Raw genomic sequence first — 11,961 nt, 5'->3', positions numbered from 1 at the left:
ACTGTTAATTAATACGAATTGTTTTTTAATGTGGTATTGATATTTCGGTATCGAATCATCTTGTTTAATATTAAAGGTTGGTACGTGGATGAATTTTTCGGAGTAGACTAAATAAGGAACTGAAATCGGGGCCTAGTTAAATCACAGCAAAGTACATTATTAGGGAGAAGCAAGTCGATTTCGATTGGAGAGCAATGATGAAATAGCACGATCAGAGCTTTTTGTCCTGATAGCAAAACCGCTTCAATTGCATGATAAATACCATGCCAGGACAAAAGTTACATGAAAACAAAATTCTCGATGAAATCACAACCCTTAAAATCAATCCCATTAGTGAAGTGGCACTTTGTGGTACATTTTCAAAGAAGTTTATTTATTTACAGTAAGTTATTGTCTCGCCATCATGCGCTTTTTTTACCCTTTTGATCGCTCATTCCTTAGCAGTTCAAAGTCTCAACTCCCTTAATCATATTATGGAACAATATCATGGACACCAATACGCTTTTTTACTGGAGTCATAAATTAAAATTCTATGATTCCGTTCCTCCATACCCCAACCTCTTACTTCCGAGCGCCATATTTCATAACGCCTGTTCCACCGTTCTTTGAAACCGGCAGAATTAAAGTAAACTATTTTCCATTTTAAACGTTTTATACAGTTTCTTTACTAGTACGTGGGCTGAGATACCCCCGTGCATCCCCCACTCATCAACCAAAATACGATTTTCAGGTACCTGTATCCTTCCCATTTATGAATCATGTTATCGCCAAAAAATAAACTGAAACATTTTTGTATTTACTGGCTACTTTTCATACCTCGTTGAGGCAAAAATCTATTTTTATTTTTTTTTTATTCTACAAAACGTAGTAAACTGATATATGCATGTATCATCACGTATCCAAATGTCTCAGCTTTACAATAGTACCAGTAAAGTTGCTTTTGTGGTAAAATGAAAAAATGTACCCCTACCCCGCCGAAAAGTCCTTAAATTGACATATTTTTTTAACGTCAAAACCCCTAGAGTATTAATGCTTCGGTAAAAAATGGCTTATTTTGGTATTTTCTATTTAGCATTATCACACTTTCTACTTCTGGGGTTCTTTTGGTGAATTTTGGCGATTTTCATAGTAAGAATGTATCCAAAAAAATGGGATTTTCGATTTTTCAGTCAAAAGTCACATAAATTCGACTCAACTAAAACGTCTCAAATTTGGTATCATTCGATAGATAATTTAATTTTCGACATAAATAAACCAAACAAAAACTAATTTTCATGAAAGAATTTTCAAAAAATGTTTAAAATATTACCTCTACCCCTAGAAAAACTGGTCTCAGTATCAAACAGAATTCTCATTCACAGTATACCGACACCGTAAAACTCATATTTTAGGTATTCATAATTAAGATAATGATGTCCCCAATATATCTGATCAAATCAAAAGTTCAATATATATTGTAACTATCAAAATTGTGTACTATAACATATTGAAACATTTATGAAAATTAGGACAACATTTGAAAGAGTCGTCAGCGAAATATCTCTTTAATAGAAATTTCACGTCCCAATACTTTGATACCGCTCTCGGAATCATTCTGTCATACAAAGTTATCATCATTATTGGTTATAAATCCGATATTAGCTAAGATATCACATAAAACTTAATTTCATGTATTTATGAACTTTACAGGTAAATTGGCACAATTGGTAGTCTTTTTTTTGGGGGGGAGGGGGGCATTTCAAGTACGGGAAAATAATCCTAACGCATTAAAGAGTATTCAAGGGAACCAAGATTCCAGTGGAAATCAAAAGAATGTAATCCATGGTCAAAGACCAGAAATGGACAAGAGACACAGAACAAGGAAAAAAAATAACCTGAATAATACACACACATAACAAAAGAAATGAGCAAGTCGGACTCCACTAAAAACTGGGAGCAGGGACTAGGTGCACCGGTAGGGTAAGTGTCCTCTCTTTTTTTCAAAATCACCAGCCGAGTTGCTCGAAAAAAAGTCAAGTCCAGGGTAGACGAAAGAGGAAAGGAAAACTGACACGTTGAACAAATCAGTTATTTATGGTGCAGATGGATATGCTCTGACATAACGAATGAGTTGTGATATGAAAACTCCACATTTTGAAACATATTCTTTTGTACAAAGGGACGATGCTCACCATACTATCATCAAAGTAAAACAAAAGGACACAACAACCTAACGGAAGCACGGAAACAATCTAAGAAAACCAATAATTGTTTTGATACCTGGGTTCAGAAGAGTAGAAACTGTAGTTGAATCGTCAGTAGTTGTGTGTACTTTTTTTTGGAAAAATACACAGTAATGTTTATCATTTATATATAATTCAAATGCCAAGTTTATATTGAGTGTTCATATCAAATTTAAAGAGATGGTGCTATTAAGTTTAACACATAATTCTGATCATGTAGTGAGAAATTCCCCAAATACAAAAAGGTGATTTATAAACTAAACTAACATCAAGATCAAACTGACAAAACCCTAGAGATAACTCGTCATATATTTCAATTTTCTCCAATATTTGTTGAAAACATCAAATGGGAGTAAAAATTGAAAATTTATGAAAATGGAAATGCCAATCATTTACAATATTCCATCAGATTACCATGCTAACTAAATAGCAGAAATTGTTTATGACTGTAACCGAGTTCCATATATTACTTCTCTGCCGTTATAGCTAATATACTGATACTACAATAATTTGATAAAATAGCTACCGATTAGCCTTCTATGCTTACTGTGGGGAAATCGGTCTTTTCTACTAATTTACTGTATAGATAGGTGATTTCTCTTTAAGCAAAGTTCTGATAGGTGAATTCTCTTAGCATTTTACTACAATTATGAAAAAAATCAGAGGTAAAACTCATACTTCGGTTAATATTGCAAATGAAATGTTTTAAATGTTTAAAGGATACATGTTGTCTGATATAAATATTAACATACATATGGTAGAATCATAGGTGTCAATATGTCCGTATGTCTGTCTGTCATTTCGTGGTCAGAAAAAATATTATTGGAGAGCATATAAGGTGGAAGGAATGAAAGTTGACATTGATTTCCTATTTGCATACGAGTATTTTAATTCTTTACTTAACCTGGTTTACGAATGACATGGTTAACCTCCGAAAGACAGTTTTTACAGATGAATTGTCGTATTTACTTATGGAGGGTTTCATGATGTTGTAGGATGCAATACAGATTTCTCTACCTTGGTTGCCTGTTCTAAGTTAGACACGTATCTGGCCGAAAATGACACATCCCAATTTTCTCTCTATTAGTTTCAATTTAATTTTTTTCTATACTAAAAGCGTCTTGCCTTTGAACGATATCATACCAATTTACAACGAAGACAAGAAGAATGAGTACTTGCTACAATAGAATGTTGAATGAACATATTTCTTCCCGAGTTTATTTTTGCGTAGTACATCTATTACAGGATAAAAATCGAACCAAATTAACTCATTATGATATAAAACAAAGAACTAGGAATAATGAAGCGAAATGTCAATCTATTGTGTAACATGTCAACATCGCTAAATGTCATTGGTGTTTTGTACATTAACAGTATGGCTTCAATCTTTGTTATTGTTATATCATAGTCTGTAGTTCGAACTATGTTGTGACAGCCCGTGTTTGCATAAATATACTGATTGTTTTTATCTTGTGTTTAAACTACTAAACAAGGTTATACAACTATGTATTTCCGACACCAAGACAGGAATTATACTTTCGTGTTTTTTTTCTTCCGTATGCTTCCGGTGTCTACTGGACATGACATCAACACTTGGTGGGATTTTTGTTTGTTTTTTTTTGTTTGTTTGTTTGTTTTTGAGAGGCAGAGGTCACTTACCTTAACGATGCACTTATTTAAGCTTTCTCAGTTTTTGGTTGAGTTCAGTATGCTAAATGCCTTTATTCCCCAATTTTGTATAATTCATCATTTTTCAGCACGTCCAATGCAACGTTTTCGCTCTGTGAAGACCGGATACCATATACAATAATTGTCTATATTCGAGTTGTATCAGTCTGCAAGTTTGGGAAAAGGACAAGGTTTGATCAAATAATAAAAAAACATATTTCGAAACGTTCGGCTACATATAGCATGTTTCCCCTTAAGTATTAATACCCATATTATTACTGATTGAATGTCGAGTAATTGTCCTAATTTCCGTTCCCTCTGATATCTCCATTGCTTGTATATATATGAATCATGCCTTGTTGAAACAATAACGTACCTTCTTAAATTATTCATGTCCGTAAGTGTACATCGGTCACAATCTAAATCAATGTTCTTTCTAATGTAAATCTTTGATACATGAAATCAATTACAGCCAATTTACCATATTGGGGTTCTTCTAATTTTATTGACATCTTCCGTATATATTACATTTTCATTACGATATATTAGACAATCTTAAACCAGAAGATACCGCATCTAACTATATTTCACAGTTTTTTTTTCTGACAGATAACATTAAAATAAGTTACATTCAAACTCATAACTCATATCACAAAAAAATATTTTGCATAGCTCAGCTTTATTTAAAACAACTTACTGCATCATAAGTGCATGGTTTTCTCCTTCTCTCTCTTTTCTCGTTATGAGGGTAATATTTAGTTTTCAAATTTCAGGGCCCAGTTTCGTAAAGAATCTCAAGTTGAGATGTTCCTCAAATTCTTCCTCAACTCAAATTTCGACCAATCAAATCACTTGATATTGAAGATTTGAGGAAAACTTCAAGGATTTGAAGCAAACAACAATTTTAGGTCTTGTATGAAACCCAGGCATGATGTTATTGTAACATTGATTTCGGGGATGATTTATCATTTTCCAGACAAATACAAGAATAATCAAGGGAACCAAGGTTATAGCGGTAATCAAAAGAATGTAACCCAGGGACAAAGACCAGACATGGAAAACAGACATACACAACAAAGAACATAAAGTAACTAAAATCATACATACAAAGCAACAAAAGTAAATGAGCAACTCGGACTCCACCAAAAACTGGGAGCATGGATCAGGTGTACCGGTAGGGTAAGCGTCCTCTGCTTTTCTAGAAACACCCGCCGAGTTGCTCATAAAAAGTCAAGTCCGGGATAGACAAACAAGGAAAGGAAAACCATGATCCGTTGAACAAATCAGTTTTCATGGTGCTGATGGATACACCATACCGATCCACGAGTTCATGATGACGACCATAAAACTTCTGTTGTGATGACTTCAATCTTATAGCAACATAACCCTGTTCCAGAAGCCTATTTGTTAGAGTTCTAGCACGATACAAAAAGTCTGCGTAGTTTCGGAAAGCTCTGACATAACGTATGAGTTGTGATATGAACACTCCATACGCAGGAGCCGAAGGGATGTTGCCACAGATGAAAGGAAAGTTGACAATTCTGAATGAAAAGTCATCACGTTTGTCGTAAAGTTTGGTCAATAGTTTTCCTTTATCATCGATTTCTAAGCGTAGGTCAAGATATGAGGCTGACTTCACAGTGTCTGTAGTATCCTTTATCTCAAGTTCTTTTGGGTAGATGCGATGTATCAAATCCCCGAAATTAGGATTGTTTAAAGATAATACGTCATCTATATAGCGGAAACTGAGATTGAAGGATCTAGCCAAACGATATTCTTTCTTTCTGATCAGATCTGCTATAAAGTCAGCCTCATAAGAGTGAAGGAATAGGTCAGCTAGTAAAGAGCACAATTTGTTCCCATTGGAATGCCGACCGTTTGTTGAAAAACACGTCCACCACACAGGACAAATATGTTGTCGATTAAAAATTCCAGCATTTTGTAAACATCTTCCTCTGTATATTTGGAAGATGATTGGAATTATTTCTTACAAAGTATGAGGAATCTCTACCAAGAACTATATATTTGTATCTAGGTGTACCATCTTTTTTGGAAAAACAACGATGTATAATGTTTTTAAGTCGGGAGTTTAACTGCGTATGAGGAATAGAAGTATACAGTGTTGAAAAATCATAGGTTTTAATGCTATTATATTCAGATAATAGACTTGAACTGATTGTCTCCAAAAGATCTTTCGAATTTTTCAGGATCCACATTGAATTAATACCACTACGGGGGTAACTAGTGTTGTGGTAGGACTGTAGACCTCTTTGAAGTTAAAAGTTTTGAAAGAGGTTTGGTGGTACATTTTGCAGATCCAGCTAGGAAACGTTGTTTGTATGGATTCTTGTGAAGTTTAGGAATCCAGTACATAGACGGTAAATCAAAATCATCGTCCTTAGTAGAGAGACCAAAAGAGGATAGCACAGATTTATGGTTTTCCACAATCTCTTCTTTGGAGAGAGTGGTAGCAGTGTAGGTCCTATCACTGCTATTATTTTCTACGTCTACCTCTGATAATTAACATTGGATATAAAACGTTTTGCAGACAAAAACAATGTTGTTTTGGGCTTTGTCTGCTGGTACGACAACATATTTGTCATGTATAGTAGACAATGTTTTTGCTACATTGGGGTCTTTGAAAACTGATGTAGCCTTGGCACTCATTGACCTACTTAAAACTTTCATTCGTTTCAAAATTAAAAACCTCACGGCCTTTAACCACTCTGACAGAGAATCAATGTCTTCTTGTCCTTAAGTTACTTAAGTTGTAATCTGGCGATTTTGAACTTAATAGGTCCTCACCTCATCACACACTTTTTCCTCGTAAAATTGGACAACTAAATTGTTAATCAGGGTTGCTCATTTCTGTGTGCTTTATAAATACTTCGTTGGTGTTTAAAAATAGCAAAATAATACGCTCCCAACTTTTGATAGATATTGACATGTACGACGAAATGGAATATTTTACTTGTGAAAACATTATTTTAATTTTAAAAAATGAAGCCAACCTAGCCTAAATAAGTATATAGTTATTCTTTTCAACATATACATACGGTGAACAAAGAACAATTACTACACAGTCTGCATTAGATGAGCATACTTGGACACAGAAAGTCAAAAACTAATATCATATACGCGGGTTTACGTCACAGCCGCGAGATCATAATCAGTGCTTATAGATAATATAATGATGGGTGCTTCATTCTGCAGGATTTCTAGACTTTAATGCTATAAACATCCATATAGACGGATGGTATAAATCCAAAACGTGATTCATAGCTCTTTTGAAACAAATAATTACCTGCTTAGTTGAAAACTGTAAGATTTGGGCGTAATTGAGTTTAAGAAGCAAGATACAAGTCAGTTGGATTGTGGGTGTTACAATCGCATTTTCATTGTATAACGTCTCTTTGTTTCGTTATTAGGCGTTGACCCTGGACTGTTCCCCTTTTTGGCACGCAGAATATATTAGCTGATAACTATGAATTTATTCAACAGTATTAGTGTGCTAGTACTGATATTGTGTCTAAAACTAGAGAAATTTATTGCAACACATGATAAAATCTTTCAAGTTATCAAGAGGACCAATCAAAATAATATATTCCAAGACACAAAAGAACATATTCAAAGGCAATGTCTCGACACACACACACACACACAAAGAACATGAAAAAAAAAACAAAATGACACTTTCTTTTGCATTCGAATCCACCGTCTGTACATATGAAATCAGAAATTTTTATCATATTAAAATATATATGCGTTTGTTCTATTTTTTTTCAGTTGCATTCTTACTATCCTGGTCACCGTATGCTGCCGTGGCATTTTGGAGAGTATTTGGATTCGGGAACCTGCCTGCTGTAGTGAGTGGAGTTCCGTCCCTTCTGGCAAAGTCATCTGTCCTTCTGGATCCGTTTATTTACGCCTTTACAAATTCTCAATTTCGGGAGGCTTTGACGGATTTAATCCCTTGTAAAAAGTTAAGAGTTAAACTGAATTTAGTCAGTGAAGCAATATTGCCTCATGATTCTCAGACTAAGAATACTGGAAATGGAACAAAAGTTGTGCTGATATCTATATCGCCGACTTAAGACATGGTGTTATATTGGATCGTAGAAAGACAATCGGTGCAAAAATTCAAATAGCCATATTGTAATTGTTAATGTTTTACAGAAAAAAATAGACAAGATAGATGTGAGGGTTTCAGTAATGACATTTATCGGAGTGGTCATGTCAATTATGTGTATAATTGATCTTAACTTTTGATTCTTTTCGTTGTTATGACATTAAAGTAATTCAACAAATGTGCAGCATTCACGAAAATGTCACTGCAAGTCAAAATAAAAGCCAAAAATGAAAACACCCGATGTTTGATGCAAGTCGTATATTTCTGCAAAAACATTATTATTTACTATTATTTTTAATGTGGTATTGATGTTTCGGTATCGAATCATCTTGCTTAATATTAAAGGTTGGTACGTGGATGAATTTTTCGGAGTAGACTAAATAAGTACATTATTAGGGAGAAGCAAGTCGATTTCGATTGGAGAGCAATGATGAAATAGCACGATCAGAGCTTTTTGTCCTGATAGCAAAACCGCTTCAATTGCATGATAAATACCATGCCAGGACAAAAGTTACATGAAAACAAAATTCTCGATGAAATCACAACCCTTAAAATCAATCCATTTAGTGAAGTGGCACTTTGTGGTACATTTTCAAAGAAGTTTATTTATTTACAGTAAGTTATTGTCTCGGCATCATGTGCTTTTGTACCCTTTTTGATCGCTCATTCCTTAGCAGTTCAAAGTCTTAACTCCCTTAATCATATTATGGAACAATATCATGGACACCAATACGCTTTTTTACTGGAGTCATAAAGTGAAACTCTATGATTGCCCTTCTTTTTTTTAATTCGAAATTGAAAATTTGGATGACAATACGGGGCGCCGAATGGGACTCTTGTGGTTTTGTACTTAAAATTCAATTTTGTACTGACAAAAGTGAATTTTGTTCAACAAAAATGAATTCAGATTAACAATATTTAAAACACAAGTCAATTTTGTATGCAAATTAGTTTACAGAATCTTTTGAATATGCAAATGAATTCTCGCATCACGATTTTGTAAGAAGGTTTCTCATTGGATATAGTAACCGCAGATTTCCGATTCGAGCAACACAGAACGGTTAAGGCCGTTTTAAGTGAAATTAAAAAAAAATCTGCATTCTACAGTCAAACTGTTTTGAAATGACTAAAGTTGGTATTATTCGTTTTCTATGAGATTTATTTGATAAAACAAGTTTTTAAATACGCGATTTTTCTACTTTCGATTTATTGGGATTTCTCCTGGTGAATCACGTGATCATATCCTGACATCTTTCAACTCAACTATAAAATGCTTTGCCCGACCTGTTAATCGCAACCAAATTTGTTAAAATTTGACAAGATGATTTGTATAAATGTATTTGTCCCAAATTTTGCTGGAAAAAGAAATGAAATGTCAGATTAGCCAAGAAAATCATATTAGAAATGTGTTGTGCGATGAAATTTGTTAATCTGTTAAAGTCGGCGAAAGATTATTTTATTCCACTATCCTACTCCTACAACGTAAGAGGTTTGAATTCCGTTCCTCCATACCCCAACCTCTTACTTCCGAGCGCCATATTGCATAACGCTCATTCCACCGTTCTTTGAAACCGGCAGAATTAAAGTAAACTATTTTCCATTTTAAACGTTTTATACAGTTTCTTTACAAGTACGTGGGCTGAGATACCCCCCGTGCATCCCCCACTCATCAACCAAAATACGATTTTCATGTACCCGTATCCTTCCCATTTATGAATCATGTTATCGCCAAAAAATAAACTGAAACATTTTTGTGTTTACTGGCTACTTTTCATACCTCGTTGAGGCAAAAATCTATTTTTAATTTTTTTTTATTCTACAAAACGTAGTAAACTGATATATGCATGTATCATCACGTATCCAAATGTCTCAGCTTTACAATAGTACCAATAAAGTTGCTTTTGTGGTAAAATGAAAAAAATGTACCCCTACCCCGCCGAAAAGTCCTTAAATTGACATATTTTTTTAACGTCAAAACCCCTAGAGTATTAATGCTTCGGTAAAAAATGGCTTATTTTGGTATTTTCTATTTAGCATTATCACACTTTATATTTCTGGGGTTCTTTTGGTGAATTTTGGCGATTTTCTTAGCATTTATTCTAAAAAAATGGGATTTTCGATTTTTCGGTCAAAAGTCACATTAATTCGACTGTACAAGTTATTGCTCAACTAAAACGTCTCAAATTTGGTATCATTCGATAGATAATTTAATTTTCGACATAAATAAACCACGAAAAACTAATTTTCAAGAAAGAATTTTCAAAAAGTGTTTAAAAAATTACCCCTGCCCCTAGGAAAACTGGTCTCAGTATCAAACAAAATTCTCATTCACAGCATTTTGACGCATTAAGGAGTAATCAAGGGAACCAAGATTCCAGTGGAAATCAAAAGAATGTAATCCATGGACAAAGACCAGATATGGATAACAGACACAGAACAAGGAACATTAAATAACTTGAATAATACACACACAGTAACAAAAGAAATGAGCAAGTCGGACTCAACTAAAAACTGGGAGCACAGACCAGGTGCACCGGTAGGGTAAGTGTCCTCTGTTTTTTTTTCAAAAAACACCAGCCGAGTTGCTCGAAAAAAAAAATCAAGTCCAGGGTAGACGAAAGGGGAAAGGAAAACTGACACGTTGAACAAATTAGTTATTCATGGTGCATATGGATACACCGTAACGATCCAGAAGTTCATGATGACGGCCACAAGAGTTTTGTATTGATGACTTCAATCTTGTAGCAACACAACCCTGTTCCAGAAGCCTAATTGTAAGAAGTCTAGCACAAAACAAAGGGTCTGCGTAGTTATGACATGCTCTGTCACAACGAATAAATTGTGATATGAAAACTCCACATTTTGAAACATATTCTTACCTACCGGTGCACCTGGTCCATGCTCCCAGTTTTTAGTGGAATCCGAGTTGCTCATTTGCTTTTGTTACTTTGTATGTATTATTTTAGTTACTTTGTGTTCTTTGTTGTGTATGTCTGTTTTCCATGTCTGGTCTTTGTCCCTGGATTACATTCTTTTGATTACCGCTATAACCTTGGTTCCCTTGATTACTCTATGTAACATATTCTTTTGTACAAAAGGACGATGCCCACCATACTATCATCAAAGTAAAACAAAAGGACACAACAACCTAACGGAAGCACGGAAACAAACTAAGAAAACCAATAACTGTTTTGATACCTGGGTTCAGAAGAGTAGAAACTGTAGTTGAATCGTCAGTAGTTGTGTGTACTTTCTTTAAATATACAGTAATGTTTATTATTTATATATAATTCAAATGCCAAGTTTATATTGGGTGTTCATATCAAATATAAAGAGATGGGGCTATTAAGTTTAACATATAATTCTGATCATGTAGTGAGAAATTCCCCAAATTCAAAAAGGTGACTTAAAAACTAAACTAACATCAACATCAAACTGACAAAATCCTAGAAATAACTCGTCATATATTTCAATTTTCTCCAATATTTGTTAAAAACATCAAATGGGAGTAAAAATTGAAAATTTATGAATATGGAAATGCCAGTCACTTACAATATTCCATCAGATTACCATGAGAACTAAATAATAGAAATAGTTTATTTTCACCACTTTAACCGAGTTCCATATATTACTTCCCTGTCTTTCTAGCTAATATACTAGGTTAAATCTAAATTTCCAAACTGAAACATTCTCTAGTCATGTCAAAAAGGCCTTACTCTCTCGTTCCCCTATTTACGTACCAACATATTGTACTGAAAAACTGAGTTAGGAATTTAATCCATGTCACTACATTACAAACGGGACATAGCAAAAATAAACGGCTTTTAGAGGGACCGGACAAAAACATCGCGTTATCAATGGAAAGAAGAAAGAAATATTTTAAAAAAAAATACATCAAGGTCGACGTTCGAATCTCACTCTGTAAGTAGGAGTCTTTTCAGA

This window comes from Perna viridis, chromosome 6 (genome assembly GCF_037379345.1).
Source record: "Perna viridis isolate PV_CMFRI_1.1 ecotype Kerala chromosome 6, ASM3737934v1, whole genome shotgun sequence".
Taxonomy (NCBI): Eukaryota; Metazoa; Mollusca; class Bivalvia; order Mytilida; family Mytilidae; genus Perna; species Perna viridis.
The sequence above is the reverse complement of the archived record's forward strand: the minus strand, read 5'-3'. Positions refer to the sequence as shown.